Below are 15,508 nucleotides of genomic sequence, written 5' to 3'. Positions count from 1 at the left end.
ACAGAACATGTGGAAGATATCCAAGGGTTCTATGACAGTAGCACATGGAGTAAAGTCTGGAGGACTTTACATGATTTATGTATCAAATGTCTCTAAAAATGTAATCAATGTAACCGAGCAGCCGAACGTTTCTTTGTGGCATAGCCGGTTAGGACAGATGTCCAAGAAGGGAATGGAAATCTTGTCTCATTCTGGTTATTTGCCTGGCTTTTCATTTAATGATTTTGAATTCTGTGAACATTGTCTGTATGGTAAGAAAACACAGCAGCCACATAAGCATAGAAGCAATAGAAGAGATACACAGTTGGCACTTGTTCATAGTGATTTGTGTGGACCTATGCCTAACCTATCTCTAGGGGGAGCTTCTTACTTTATGACATTTATAGATGATTACTAGAGGAAAGTATGGGTTTACTTTCTCAAGCACAAGGATGAAGCGTTTAGTGTTTTCAAAACGTTTGTGACAGTTGTGGAGAATTAGAGTGGCAAGAAGCTTAAATGCTTACACACTGGCAATGGTGGAGAGTATGTTTCAAAGCCCTGTCAGGACTTTTGTGAGTCAAAAGGTATAAAACGTGAACTTACTGCTCCTTACAATCCTCCTCAAAATGGTGTTGCTGAGAGGATGAATAGGACCATACAAGAGAAGGTCAGAAGTATGTTGTCTAATGCACAGCTGCCAAATGGGTTTTGGGTTGAAGCTGTATCAATAGCTGTTCATCTTGTAAATAGATCTCCTAGCAAGGTTTTGCAGAATGATTCAGTGCTAGAGATGGTATGGTCAGGCAAAATGCCCTCATACAAGCATCTCAAAGTCTTTGGTTGTGAGGCATATACTCACGTTCCAAAGGAATTTAGGAACAAACTTGAGCCAAAGAGTAGAAAGTGCATCTTTCTAGGCTATGGTAATTCTTGTGAGATGGGGTACAGGCTTTGGGATCCCGAATCCAGAAAGGTTGTCCGCAGCAATGATGTTCACTTTAATGAATCCAAATATCATTCTAAACCAGAGAGGGTTGAGGAGATTAGAAGAGTTGTCTTCCAAGAAGATGGACCTGCACCTGCAAGACAAAATTTCAGGGCTCAAGAGGAGCAAGGACAGGATAGAGTGGAACCACAGGTTGTGGCTAAGCCTGAGCCACCTATTGTGCGTAGATCTGGACGAGTCACGCGACCTCCTGATAGGTTTGTTCCATCTATGAACTATGTCATGTTGACTGATTGCAATGAGCCTTCATGTTACAAGGAAGCAGTGCAAATGAAGGACTCCGAGAATTGCCAATTGGCCATGCAGTCAGAGATGACAGCTCTGCATAAAAACAAGACATGGAAGCTAGTTAAATTACCATATGGCAAAAAGGCTCTACCTTGTAAATGGGTTTACAGGTATAAGATCACCGCTCATGATAGTCAGCCAAAGTACAAAGCAAGGCTTGTTGCCAAGGGCTTTAAGAAAGAACCATGCATTGACTTTGATGGAGTCTTCTCTCCGGTGGTCAAGATGACTACATTGAGATGCTTTCTTGCATTGGTTGCCATAATAGATTTGGTGTTGCACCAAATGGATGTCAAGACAGCGTTCTTGCATGGTGATTTAGATGTGGAAATTTACATGCAGCAGCCAGAAGGGTTTGTTGAGAAAGGCAAGGAAGATTGGGTATGCCAGTTGTTAAAGAGTCTTTATGGCTTAAAACAATCACTGAGGGCATGGTACCATAAATTCCACAAGTTTATGCTTTCTCAAGGCTACAAGCGTAGTGAGTTCGATCACTGTCTATATACAAAGAAGGCTAAGGATGGTAGTTGGCTGATCCTTATTTTGTATGTGGATGACATGTTGATTGCTGGCAAGCACTTGGAAGAAATTTCAGCTTTGAAGTCAAAGATGGCAAAATCGTTTGACATGAAAGACATGGGTGAGGCAAGTCATATACTTGGTATGCGCATTGAGAGAGACAGATCAAAGAAGTTGATTTGGTTATCTCAAACAGAGTATATTGACAAGGTTTTGCAACGTTTCAATATGGAGAAGGGAAAGTCATTGAGTGTTCCATTGCCACCATATGTGAAACTTAGCAAACAAGATTGTCCTGTGTCTGAGGAAGAACAGGCTGAAATGGATAAGATTCCATATGCGTCTGCAGTGGGTAGTTTGATGTATGCAATGATTGCTACTCGCCCAGACATTGCATTTGCAGTGGGAGTAGTAAGTCGATACATGTCAAACCCAAGCAAGAAACATTGGGAGGCAGTGAAAGGAATATTGAGATACCTGAAAGCTACAAAGAGTATGCGTATATGCTATGGGAGTCAGGAGCTAAGTGTAAAGGGTTTTACAGACGCAGATTATGCAGGTGACTTAGACAACCGAAGGTCTACGTTAGGGTATGTCTTTACATTGGCTGGTGGAGCAGTATCATGGCGTTCTAGATTACAAGATTGTGTTACTTAGTCTACTACAGAGGCTGAATATGTTGCAGCATCAGAGGCATGCAAAGAATCAATTTGTCTTAATCGACTAGTAACAGATTTGGGAATCAAAGAAGAGATGCCTGTGTTATATTGTGATAGTCAAAGTGCTATACAATTGGCTCGCAATCCAGTTTATCACTCAAAGACAAAGCATGTGGATGTGAAGTATCATTTCATCAGGGAAATGCTCGAGGATAAGCAACTTCAGCTTGTCAAAGTTCACACCACAGAAAATCCTGCTGATCTACTTACAAAAGGACTTCCCTCAGAGAGCTTTGCGCATTTTCGCAAGCAGTTAGGTGTAGGGTAGTACATCGCTTCTCTACATCTCTTGTATATTAGCTTGTATAGTAGCTTCTCTCACACTTAAAGTACCACATTGGACTTTAAGTGGGAGGTTGTTGGGGTATAAAGCCCAATGTGGTCGCCCAGGTAAGTGGGCGGGCCGCCAGGTATGTACACATATTCTTTTGTAAAAACCTAATAAGAACTCACTATGCTCTACACATTACAGTAGAGCGAGTTCACCATATCGTCGTGCTCTTCTTCTCGCACTCTCTCTCGCGTCGCACTTCCGCTCGTACTCCTTCAAATCTGTAGTTTGTTGTTGTGCTGCCTAGATAGGCGAATCTGCACCAAGATGAGCATTTTCACACTGCCTAAATCGGCGGATCTGTGTGCATGTGACCAATGGACTAGACCAAGCATTAGAAAAACAACATCATAAATTACCTGCTTGATATAGACTGTAGTGTTTGAACCAAATGAAAACAATATCCCAAAACAACAGGGCTGATTTAAGTAGTTGTCTTATCAATATCCCAAAACAACAGGGCTGATTTAAGTAGTTGTCTTATCAATTATTTCAATATACGTTTCAATGAATATAAGTACATTGACAACTTGTAACAGAATTGAAATAAGTGAAGGGCTCTGTTGTCGAAAATTGTCTGATGATACCCAAGTTACTTGTTGTAAAGGTGGGTGGGTATGAGAATATTTGTAAAAGTGATCCCTCAAAAGACATTAACTTGAAGAAGTATTAATTCTGTTCAATCTAAATTATACTGGAGGATTGTTAGATAAGGAGATGTAGGGAAAGGTGATTTTTTTAAAAAAAAATTTAGATGCTTGAATAAGAAAGTACGTGGAATAAGGACTGGGGTGGGGAATTAGGTAATATTGCATTCAAATTGAAAGTTATATAGGGAGGGAGCTTACTTATCAGGGAGAATTTATCTAGAGGGATGTAGTCAGAATTCATACCTTGAGGTTCTCTGATTGTAGCAATGTAGTTGAACGTTATCTGCAAAGTATTACTAAAAGACAAGGTGCCAAAAATAATTAAACCGCACATTAATATTGTCAAAGTTGATAATGGTAAAACGGATGCAAAGTTAGGATTGAAAGTGGGAGAGTTTAAAAAGGCGAATAACGAAGGTCCTAAATGAGAATACCTAGCTGTCACAACAACTGACCTACATATCTATAAAAGTCTTGCAAACATGATAGCATTCTAATTATTAGCTTCTTATGAAGTATCGTGTCCCTGTAAGGACTTGGAGTGAATAGAGTAGTGAATGTGGGTGCTTTTGTAGATGATTTTACAAAGAATATATATTAGCTTGGACAAACCAATAATGTCGTTCAATATTTTGTGAGACACGGTGTAAATTTAGAGAATAGGGAAAAGGTGGGATATTGTAGGAAAATGCATAAGCGTCAACATCAAACACCCTCGGTTTTGCTTAGCCAGTTTCAAAAATCATTCAATTTAAATGAAACACTGACCGATACTTCTGATAGAATGAGATTTTTCTTTTCTGAGCGGTATTGTTTTGATTACGCAAGAAGTAGTTGCACGAAATTGCTAGCAATAGGTTTCAGAGTGCTTATAGAAATACCTCGATTGTTAGTCAATGAACACATTCTTAAATAAGTGAAGTAGTTATAAATAGTGTATTCCACACATGGCCATTCATATCTCCAGTTGGTACATTATTTGCTAAGATACTTCCAATTCTCTTACACTGCCTTTGCAATGTGCATAGCCACTGCTGAGCACCAAATCCCATACTGCAGTTAACAAACGATTGGTACAAATTGTGAGCCCCTCTAGAATCAGCTTCCACATGCTCTACCCAAGTGACCTTGGAATATCCACTGGGCATCTCCTCAATAACACAGCCAGAAGGGCGCTTTCTGCATCGTGAGTGGGTTCCCACGTAGACTATTGATCGAAACATCTACAACAACCCATAGATGGCCTATGCGCTTCGAATATCTCAAGAAGTAGTTTTCCCGAGTGGGAACCAATTGGGTAGGCAGCTGAAACTCTGAGGACATCAGCTGAATGGCGCCATCAGTAGAAAGGATATCTCAACAGGGTGAACTCAAGAGATAATGGAAGGGAACATTTCTGCCCAGCGTCCCACATCCATAGGGTCTCAACAAGGCAGGGAGAATTCATGATGACAAGGCCAGTGTGGCAAGTACTCTTGGAGTGTAGCCCCGTAGGTGTAGGGCCAATTGCCGCAAGAGAACCGCTGGACATAAACAACATGATCAATACATTCAAGAGGATCACCTGTGGTGGAATAGGAAGGATGAGGAACCCACAAGGATTCAGAAGCTTGGGCAACTTGTAAAAGTTCTTCCAGAGCAAGCTCAACAACAAAGGGATTCTCAAAGAAAAATTTAGATCGAGCTTCAGAGCGCACACTGCTGCATGTACAAGAAACCCTTGGAGCGCCAAGCCATGCATTTTGCAGTAATAGAGAGTGGTCCACGCCATGGTTTTACTATCGGAGCTGTCGAATGAGCACTAGCTGCTAGTGGACGAGGCGTGCGAATCTGAGGTGCCCTGGCTTGGTGCTACGTCTCTGGTGGTCACACGTACTTAAGCAGCCTCGACCTTATAACTGATCAGCGCGCACCATGGAAGGCTTGTTGCCACAGTGATAACAATATTGTAAGGAGTTCGTTTGTTTTTCGATGGTAGGAACTAGCAAAGGTGGTGTTGCACATTCCTTGTTGCCAACAAGGAGAGCAGAGAGCTCGTATGGATCTCGCTGACTGGTTGAGAGAGAGAGTGGTTGCATCAAGTGAGGGAGAGAAGCGGGACGATAAGGGTGGGTTGGCAGACGATCACAACTGCAAAGGAGTGGTTGGAGACTGCATGCGGCCACCGAGTGATGAGAAGTGGGGTGGGGGTTGGTTGAAGATGAGAGGGAGAAAGATGGATGGCTCCATGCGGACACATGAGAGAGAGATAGAGAGGGAGAACTGGTGGTTGTCAAAAGAAAAGCTGGCAGAAGGGGTCAAGAGTTGATAGCGTGTGGCGGCCGCAGCAAAAGAGAGAGTGTGTGAGAGACCAAAAAAAAAAATGGCAACTAGCCGCATGCATGCCCTTTGTGGGTGTGTGGTTGTGGGTGCCATGAGCAAAGCAAGCTGCAGACCTCAGTTTGGATGACGGCGGGGTGATGCACAGCCGAGTGTTGGCATCCAGCAACTGAGGAGGGAGAGAGTAACGTGGGGTGCGGGTGTGTCCATCAACATAGACAAAGAGAGAATGCAATGGTTACGGGCTGAGGACGCGACCGAGAGAGAGAGAGAGAGAGAGAGAGAGAGAGAGAGAGAGAGAGAGAGAGAGAGAGAGAGAGAGAGAGAGAGAGAGAGAGAGAGAGAGAGAGAGAGAGAGTAAGATTGGGTGGTTGGGGTGCCGCTGCATGGGCATCGAGAGGGAGACTGCAAGAGAAAGAAAGAGATAATGAAAGATAAAGAAAAAAGAGTCCAAGTCTGCATGCCATAGGTGGGGAAAACAGTTTGGGAGATGTGGGCAGCACAGCAGCCAACACTTCGACTTGCCGGCGGTGGTTGAGCCCCCAGTTGATGAGGCACGCACTGACGGCGCTCTAAATGTTGCCCATGTCTGACGGCACTGTCATGGCTACCCCTGCTTTGTGATGGGTGAAGCTAGGCGGCACCTGCATACCTGGTCGATGCTTTTTCGTGCCCTCTTGCGCCACCTTCTCTGGAGTATGCCTCCACCGTGTGCTTTAATTAAAATAAAACATGATTAGGGCATTCAACGATTCCCACAAAAATAACTTGAGGGTTGTTCCCACTAAGCGGAGAGATGGTGGATTAGCCAATCGAGTTTCGGGTCTCCTCCCTTGTACATCTTCACTCGGACACTCCCCAAGGTCTCTCGGTTTTATTCCTACAACAATCTACCTTAATTTCTTTGTCATCGTCTTCTTCTCGTAGCTCGGAAGAAACTAATCAAACCTCCATTACTTATAACTCTCCCATCCTAGGCTTAAAAGTATATAAACAATATGAGAGCTTAATCTCTTTCTTTCCGTACTCAAATTCGAACGCATGCATCATATTAACGAATATTATGCTCTAAACTATGCTAATTTTTTTTCTTACCTGTATAGATATTCGATTAATCTTTTAAAAATCCAATATTTTTGAACAATTTCAAATACTTATGATGTGAGGAGGTTTGTAATAATCACGTACCTCTAATTTTAATCGTGAGAAGTTAAGTGTAATTAGCATGACTTATCTTTGTTCACCATAATCTCCATAGTCATCATCACTGCAAGTCTAAGAGCATAGCCACAGCTCTGATACCACTGCTACAACCGGAAGCCTGGCTGCCCTGCAAAATACTCGAAAATCGCACATAGCAAGACATAAACCGACTAATCAACATACCTGGCAACCACATAGACGCACAATCGCGAGATACACGAACAGAGGGAGATAGAGTGCGAGAGAGAGCAATACGGCTCGTGCAGGCGCACCTCCTAGAATGGAGTACTACGACGGCACGGCGAGAGAGAAGAGAGGAGCGGAGAGAGAAAGACACAAGCACTGGGTGCAATCTCCCCCCGTGCAAGAGTGACCATTTCCCTCTTGCACGTATTTGTTATATAGATTTCTTGAATGGTCAAATTGGTTACAAACTGGCCGGCCGGTCATAATTGGCCAAAAGTCATAAATGAGCACTTGAATAATAAAATGTACATGATATACAAATACATTTGCATAGGCCAAGCTAGGTCTAGTCTTTTCCACCTGTCAGCTGCAATAAGTAATGAAATGTCAATTCTATAACAGTTGGCACATAAGCCAAGCTGATCTCTCCTGCTGAGAGCCTCTCCCTGACATAGTGGTAATGCACCTCAATGTGCTTTGTGCGAGCATGAAAAATTGGGTTCCTCGCAACTGCCAATGTGCTGTGACTGTCAGTGTAGATAGTGTTGGCAGTGTCCTGTCCAACACCCAAATCAGCCATAAGGCTTCTGAGCCATACACACTCAACCGTAGCTGTGAAGACTGCCCTGTACTCAGCCTCACAACTCGAAGTGGCCACAGTAGGTTGCTTCTTGCTCAACCATGATATACATGAACTGCCAAGCATGAAACAAAAACCACTTGTGGACACTCGTGTGTCAAAACAACCAGCCCAATCTGAGTCTAAAAAAGCATGTAAGTCTGGCGGCAATGATCCCCCCTTGGGATAAAACAAGCCAAGATGTAAAGTGCCACTAAGGTAGCGGAAAATTCTCTTGACAGCCTGCCAATGCTTAGACCCTGGGCTATGCATAAATCTACTGACCTGTGAGACTGCAAACTGAATATCCGGCCTCGTGTTGCATACATAAATGAGGCAGCCAACAGCAGTTTGGTAAAGAGTGACATCAGCAGGATCGCCAGCATCATGTAGACTCAACTTCAAACCTATTTCCATGGGAGTGGCAATAGGTTTGCAATCCTCAAGTCCAAACTTACATAGCAATGTCTCTATGTAACTTTTCTAACACAAGGCAATACCACCATCACACTGTTTAAGCTGTATACCCAAGTAATGATGCAACAGCCCCAAATCTTTCATCTTGAAAGTAGCATTCAAATCAGCCTTAAATTCAGCAATATGTCTCTCATTTGGTCCAGTGATCAGCAAATCATCGACATAAAGAACCACAATGAGAAATACATCATCGTCACGCTTTACATACAATGTGCTTTCTGTTGGACTGTTACGAAAGCCTTGTTTAACCAAATGAGTGTCAGCTTTCTCATACCAAGCACGAGGAGATTGCTTCAACCCATACAAAGCCTTGTTACATTTGCACACTTTGTCCTCTTGTCCTTTTATGACAAAACCGCGAGGCTGCGTTACATAAACTTCCTCAAATATGTCACCATTCAAGAAAGCAGTAACAATGTCTGATTGATGTACATCCCAACCAAAATGAGCTGCCAATGCACATAGAAAATGCATAGTAGTCATACGACAAGTGGGAGCAAAATTCTCTTCATAATCTATGCCTTTTTACTGTGCATAACCCTTTGCAACAAGTCGAGCCTTATGGCGATCGATCTCACCATCCGGCTTGCGTTTCAACTTGTAAACCCACTTCGTACCAATGGCATTTTTCCCAAGAGGCAAATCACATAAAGTCCCTGGGTCATTTTCTATAAGTGCATCATATTCTGATTGCATGGCAACCATCCAATTTTTTGAATTTTGTGCTTCATCAAAATTCAGAGGCTCCTCAACATCATGTAAGCTAGACACAGCCAAAGCATAACAATCTGATGCATAAGATGCATGGCGAGAGCCTGAACGCATACGACTAGACAAAGGTGCATCCAATTTACTGTCACGCAAAGTGTGCACCATCCATTTTGGCATACCTCTAGCCTGCTCATTTTCAGCCCTTTCCTCATCAAGTACATCATGTACATATGCATCAGTAATAGACTGATCTAAAACATTTTTCAGAAACCCCCATAGGATGTACATTTGCCTCATTGGAACTTACATTCGTATTTCCACCACTGAAAAGAGGCAACAAAGTGTCATAAATGTCCTGTGAGCTTACATTACTGTCTCTAGTACATGACAGCAAGGGCTGAACAGAATCTTCCACAAACACTACATCCCGAGAAACCAAAATACGTTTTGTTTGCGGATGATACAACCTGTAACCTTTGCTTTCAGCACTATAACCAACAAAAATACATTTGACAGCCTTATCATCCAATTTTCTACGCTGCACTTGTGGCACCAAAGCATATGCCAAACAGCCAAAAACACGCATGTGCTCAATAGAAGGTTTTCTATCATGCCATGTTTCATATGGAGTAATAGACTGCAAAGCTTTCGTAGGACGCCTGTTAAGTACATAAGTGGGACACATAATGGCCTCGAGCCAAAAAGAATGCGGCAAAGGTTGACTTTTGACCATACATCGTGCCATTTTCGTCAGTGACCTGTTTTTCCTCTCAGCAACACCATTTTGCTGAGGTGTATAAGGCACTGTACATTGGTGTTTTATCCCACGACTAGCCATAAATGCAATAAATTCATGAGACATATACTCCTCCCCTCGATCGGGACGGAGGGTGCCCATAGTACATTTCGAGACATTTTCAACCATAGCCAGAAATTGTTTGAAGCACATAAAAACTTTGGACTTCGCTTTAAGCGGAAATACCCATGCATGCCTGGAGTAATCATCAATCAAAGTTGCGAAGTACAGGTAATTGCCCAAGGACGGAGTTTGCATGGGCCCACAAACATCACTATGCACAAGCTGCAACCTGCATCTGGCCCGAACTGAACCATCCTTAGGAAATTTAGAATGCTGCATCTTACCCAAAATACAGCCTTCACAAACATGTTTGACAGGTGCTTCAAGAGGCAGCAAAGAAGCAACCATATCAGATTTCTGCAAACAAACTGGCAAAATTCCGATGACCAAAACATGCATGCCAAAGTTTTGCATCTGAAATAGCCCTTGAATCTGCAACAGCATTTGCAAAATTTTGTCCACACTTGTCATACAAAGTGAGCTTATAGAGCCCACGGCACAAAAGGCCAGATGCAACGATTTCATCACCAAAACTGAGATCATGAACTGTACATCTGTCATCCACAAATTTGACTACAAGTCCAAGTCTAGCAAGTGCGGATACAGACAAGAGATTCTTCGTTATCCTAGGTCCATAAAGCGCATCAACAAGTGTGAAGGAACTGCCATTAGCAGTAGTGATCACAATCTTTCCAACTCCCTGAACTAGATAAGAGGCGTTGTTGGCACAAGTGACTGAATTCCCATGAGGTACATACTCGAGAGAGGTAAACAATTCACGATGTGAGGTAATGTGCTTTGTAGCACCGCTGTCGAAATACCACACATGTGAATCTGCAGCAACTGACAAGCATGCATCATGTACAACAGGATTGTAAGTGCACTCTGCGCTAAAAGCCCATTCTGCATCAACAGCAGCAACACAGTCTCCTTTCACAGAAGACTCAACAATGGCTGCATTTGTAGTGGAACCAGCATTTGCAGCGGAACCACCCTCTTTCCTCTTAGCCTCTTTGGCCTTCAACTTAGGACACGACTTGATCAAGTGATCATTGGCTTTACAATAATGGCAATGCATCTTCTTTTTGCCCTTATCACCAGAATTGCCAGACGAAGTACTGCCAGCAGAAGCATTAGGAACAGAATTTTTGCCACTCGCAACAGAACCATAAGAAGTGGCTACATTACTGTTACCACCCTTTCTTTGAGAAGCAATAAAAGCCTGTTCAACTGCACGCTGCCTAGTCCTGTTTTTTCTAGAAAGTGACTCTTGCAACAGCAATGTGCATAATGCATCGAACTTGACAACTTCAGGATTTCCTTGGGTCATCAGTCTCTAAGTACTAGCAAAAGTCTGGTAGGAATCTGGTAAGGCATCAAGAACAGTCTGCACAAGGGAACTGTCTAAAATAACTTCAGCTGCAGAAATAGGTTTGCTCATTGATATCCTTGACACCAGCAAGAAAAGTGTCCATATCATCTTCCTCATGCATAATCTTCGACTCCAGCTCTTTACGTAGCAAAGCAATTTTAGCCTCATTGTGGCTTGCATAAAGACCTGCTAGAATATCCCAAGCCTGTTTTGCATATTTTGCTGAACGGATGTGAGGAACAATGGTGCGCTTCACAGACAATGCAATCAATGCATGAGCCTGCACATCCTTAACATCCCAACGAGCTTGTTCTGCCGTAGGCAAAACAACTCTAACAGCTGCAATCCTTGCAGCAAGACCTACAACATCCTCAACATCGCCTACATCCTCAGAACTAGGATGTACATCAACAGTGTTCCAGACACCCTTTGACACAAGAACATGTTGCATCATATAAGCCCACATAGGGTAGTTGTCCCCATCCAACCTGTCCTCAGCAGCAAACATCTTGAACACATCTGTGTTGTTGTTGTCAGCCATGGTAAATGCTCCACCTGATGTGAAAACTACCCGAAAATAGGACAAACGGAGCAGGAACAACCTGTGCTATATAGCACAAACCGTAGAAGACTATAAGGCACCTATTATGCAGAAAACAGCACTAACAGAAATTCTGCACAAAATTACGAAATAGCCTGTGCAGTACTGCTTGTAGTGGAAACGGAGGCCGAAATGAGTCCAAATCAGTATTGTCGACCTGCGAACGTTCGCCAAAGCTCAGTAAAATTAGAGAAAGTGAGCAGGCGTGTGCTGGAGCAGCTGGCGACTAAGCCCGGGAGGACGTGACCTACTCTGATACCAAATGTTGGAATTAGGGTTGCAGAGAAACACACACAGCTTGGAGAAGATGAAGGAAGCTCAAGGCACACAATAGAGAGTGTGTTACTTAGTGTGCAATGGAAAGATAGATAGCCCTAGAGTGATGAGCGTATATACAATGCACGGGGGAAAAAACCTCCTAAAGAGGGAAAAAATGCCCCGGAGGTCCTAGTGTGTTCACACACATCACTACCACATGTATATGGTAACAGAGCCTAACTCTGGAAGGTGAGGCCTACAAATGGTGGATGTCTCTCAAGGAGAAGAATATCATACCACAAAGTTGGGCAGCTTTTGAAGCTATGTTTCGCAAATAATTTTTGCCTACAAATGAGGCCAATCGGAATTGGACGACTTGGGACACGTGTTCCATGCGCCATATCCATCATTACTTGAATATATATCTCACTATCGGGATGTTATCCTCAGTTGGAAGGATTAGATAACTTTCAGCAAGTATGGGGATTTATACGTGGTCTGACACCAGAGCTTAAGAAGCACCTCAAGACCCAAGACCCTAAAACACTTGAGGAAGCCATAGTGAAAGCACATATTCACAATGATCCAGATGAACAGAAAGCACATAATACTCACGTGTCTGCTAATACACATGGTAATACACGCACACAGTATGGGCACAATAAAAGAAAATTTATAGTAGCCAATTCAAAAGCATCTAAAAAACCCCAGGGGTCCATAGGTCCTCTCTCTCCTGAGGACTTTGATAAATCTAAGAAAGAGAATTTTTGTTTTCAATGTTTAGGAAGCGGTCATGGCAAAAAGGATTATCCCAAGGGGAAATCTGCTGCTCATGGCAAGGAGAAAGCAGTGTACACAGTGCAACTGCTACTTCTTGAGTCTTTCTCACGATTCTCTACAGTGGAAGTAACACACACCGAGGTGGTGCATGAATGTTGTCTCACAGCTTCCATGTGGCAACAGACATTTGGACCACATGAGTTAATACGTATGCACGGATCTCTGCAAGGGCACAAGGTGCACATCTTGGTAGATGACGATGCTACTCACAATTTCATCAATTACGGATTGGTGAAAAAACTCAAATTGCCTCAAACTCCGAGTACCCACCACTACAAGGTAGCAATGATGAATGGACATAATATCGAAATCTAGAATACTCAAGTCTGAGCTGTTCCGTTGGAAGTACAAGGTTACTCCACATCCTTGGATTTTTAGGTTATGAACATGGAGAGGGCAAACGTGGTCCTTGGTAGGGAATGGTTGCATAGCCTAGGACCATCACTAAAGCGTAGCTATAGGAGAGAAGGATGTACCTTCTTCACCATTGATATGTACCGCTGAGCTTATGCAACTCGTTTCTGATAATGAAATAGATCAAGTTTTCTTGTGTTACTCATTGTCTCATTTTCTCTCTAACATTGAATCTGTTGAACATTCCTCAACACCGCATGCTTCTCTCTCATCTCTTCCACCAATGTCTACTTCCAAACAAGCAAACGTTGCTAGCAAGCTATAGAAATTATTAAAGGAATTTCAAGATGTTTTTCCTAATGATTTGCCACCAGGATTACCGCCAACACGATCGGTGCAACATAGCATCGATGTGGTTGCAGGCTGTAAACCTGTCAGTAAACTGCCCTACCATATGAGTCACTCTGAAGCTGTTGAGGTGGAATGTCAGCTTGCTGACTACCTTAGCAAAGGGTTTATACAACCCAGTTCTTCACCATGGGCTTCTCCTATCCTATTAATGAAGAAAAAAGACGGCAATATGCGCATGTGCGTAGACTACCGTAGCTTAAATGCGGTTATGGTTAAGAATAAGTACCCATTGCCACAACTAGATGAGTTGTTGGAAAAACTCACTCATGCTCGCATTTTTACGAAAATAGACTTGTGGTCAGGTTATCACCAAGTCCGTATTTGACTTGCTGATATACCCAAAACTGCATTCTAAACAAGGTTTGGACACTAAGAGTTTTTGGTGATGCCCTTTGGGTTAACCAATCCGCCCGCAATATTCAGACACTTATGGATAGTGTCTTGAAGCCGTACTTGGGCAAATTTGTCATCGTTTTTCTCGATGACATTCTAGTCTACAGTGCTTCTGAAGAAGAACACTTACAACATCTCAGACAGGTGTTCGAGTTGTTACGAACAAATAAATTATATGCCAAGGAATCTAAGTGTGATTTTCTAAAAGAAGAAATTCACTATCTAGGGCATGTTATTCCAGCTAATGGGCTATATATGGATCAATCCAAAGTGGATACAATCCGGCAATGGCCTTCTCCTAAAAATCTGGAAGAGTTACAGATTTTCTTAGGATTTGCACGTTTTTACCGCAGGTTCGTTAAAAACTATGCTAATATTGATGTTCCCATGACGGATCAACTGAAAGGCAAAGGCAAAGCTTTTCAGTGGGGACCCACTCAACGGCACAGTTTCGATATGCTCAAGGATGCATTAGCTACAGCTCCCATACTAGCTATTGTAGATCCTTTGAAACCATTCATTTTGGAACTGGATGCCAATAACTGTGCTACTGGAGCAGTCCTGTTACAAGACGGATGGCCAATTGCATTTGAAAGAAATAAGCTTGATGCAGCTCAACAGAACTACTATGCTTATGAGTGCAAACTCTATGCAATAGTGTCTGCCTTAAAAACATGGCGGCATTATTTGTATGGTGCTCAGCTTGAGATTGTGTTTGACCATGAAAGCATCAAATGGTTTACACAACAAACGGATTTGAAGGGCCGGAAAGCCAGGTGGGCCGAGATTCTTCAGGTATATGACGCCAAGCTCCGGTATCATAAAGGTCGATACAATGTGGTGGCTGATGCTCTAAGTCGTATGCCGGAGATCAATTCTCTCGTTTACGGAACTTCGTAGTGAATTTTTGGATTCTCTCAAATGTAAATATGAGCATGATGAAGCTTATTCCAAAGTGTGGATCCATGTACAAATGAGGGATCCTTCTCACTCCAATGATGGTAGTGTAATGTTAACCTCCATACCTAGTTCTTCTCTATCGAGTGATGAACTACAGCGATGGAAGCATTTCACCATCGACAATGGGTACCTACTCCATAAGGGGAGATTTTGTGTACCGACGGACACAGACATTCGGTGCCAAATTCTTTATGAATGTCATGATAGTCCAAGTGCAGGGCACCCGGGTATTAGAAAAACTTATGCTCTTGTACGACGACAGTTTTACTGGCCAGGTATACATGGCTTTGTTCAAGCTTATGTCTTGCATTGCCAAAAATGCCAAGTTAACAAAGTAGCGCATCTGAAAGCAGGAGGACTCTTATATCCTTTGGACATTCCCAATGGAAAATAGGAAAGTATCTCTATGGAAATTATTGTGGGTTTATCAACCACTGTACGAGGTCATGA

The 15,508-nt window shown here is 42.8% G+C and overlaps 1 pseudogene; it reads right to left on the bottom strand.

Annotated features, from left to right (window-relative positions):
- Positions 1-4,403: 4,403 nt before the first annotated feature.
- LOC147440861 (homeobox-leucine zipper protein MERISTEM L1-like) lies at positions 4,404-5,266 on the bottom strand (annotated as a pseudogene).
- Positions 5,267-15,508: the final 10,242 nt, after the last annotated feature.

Source organism: Adiantum capillus-veneris, chromosome 15, assembly GCF_014529385.1.
Source record: "Adiantum capillus-veneris isolate H3 chromosome 15, ASM1452938v2, whole genome shotgun sequence".
Classification (NCBI taxonomy): Eukaryota; Viridiplantae; Streptophyta; class Polypodiopsida; order Polypodiales; family Pteridaceae; genus Adiantum; species Adiantum capillus-veneris.
This window is presented reverse-complemented; position numbering and strand designations above follow the sequence as displayed.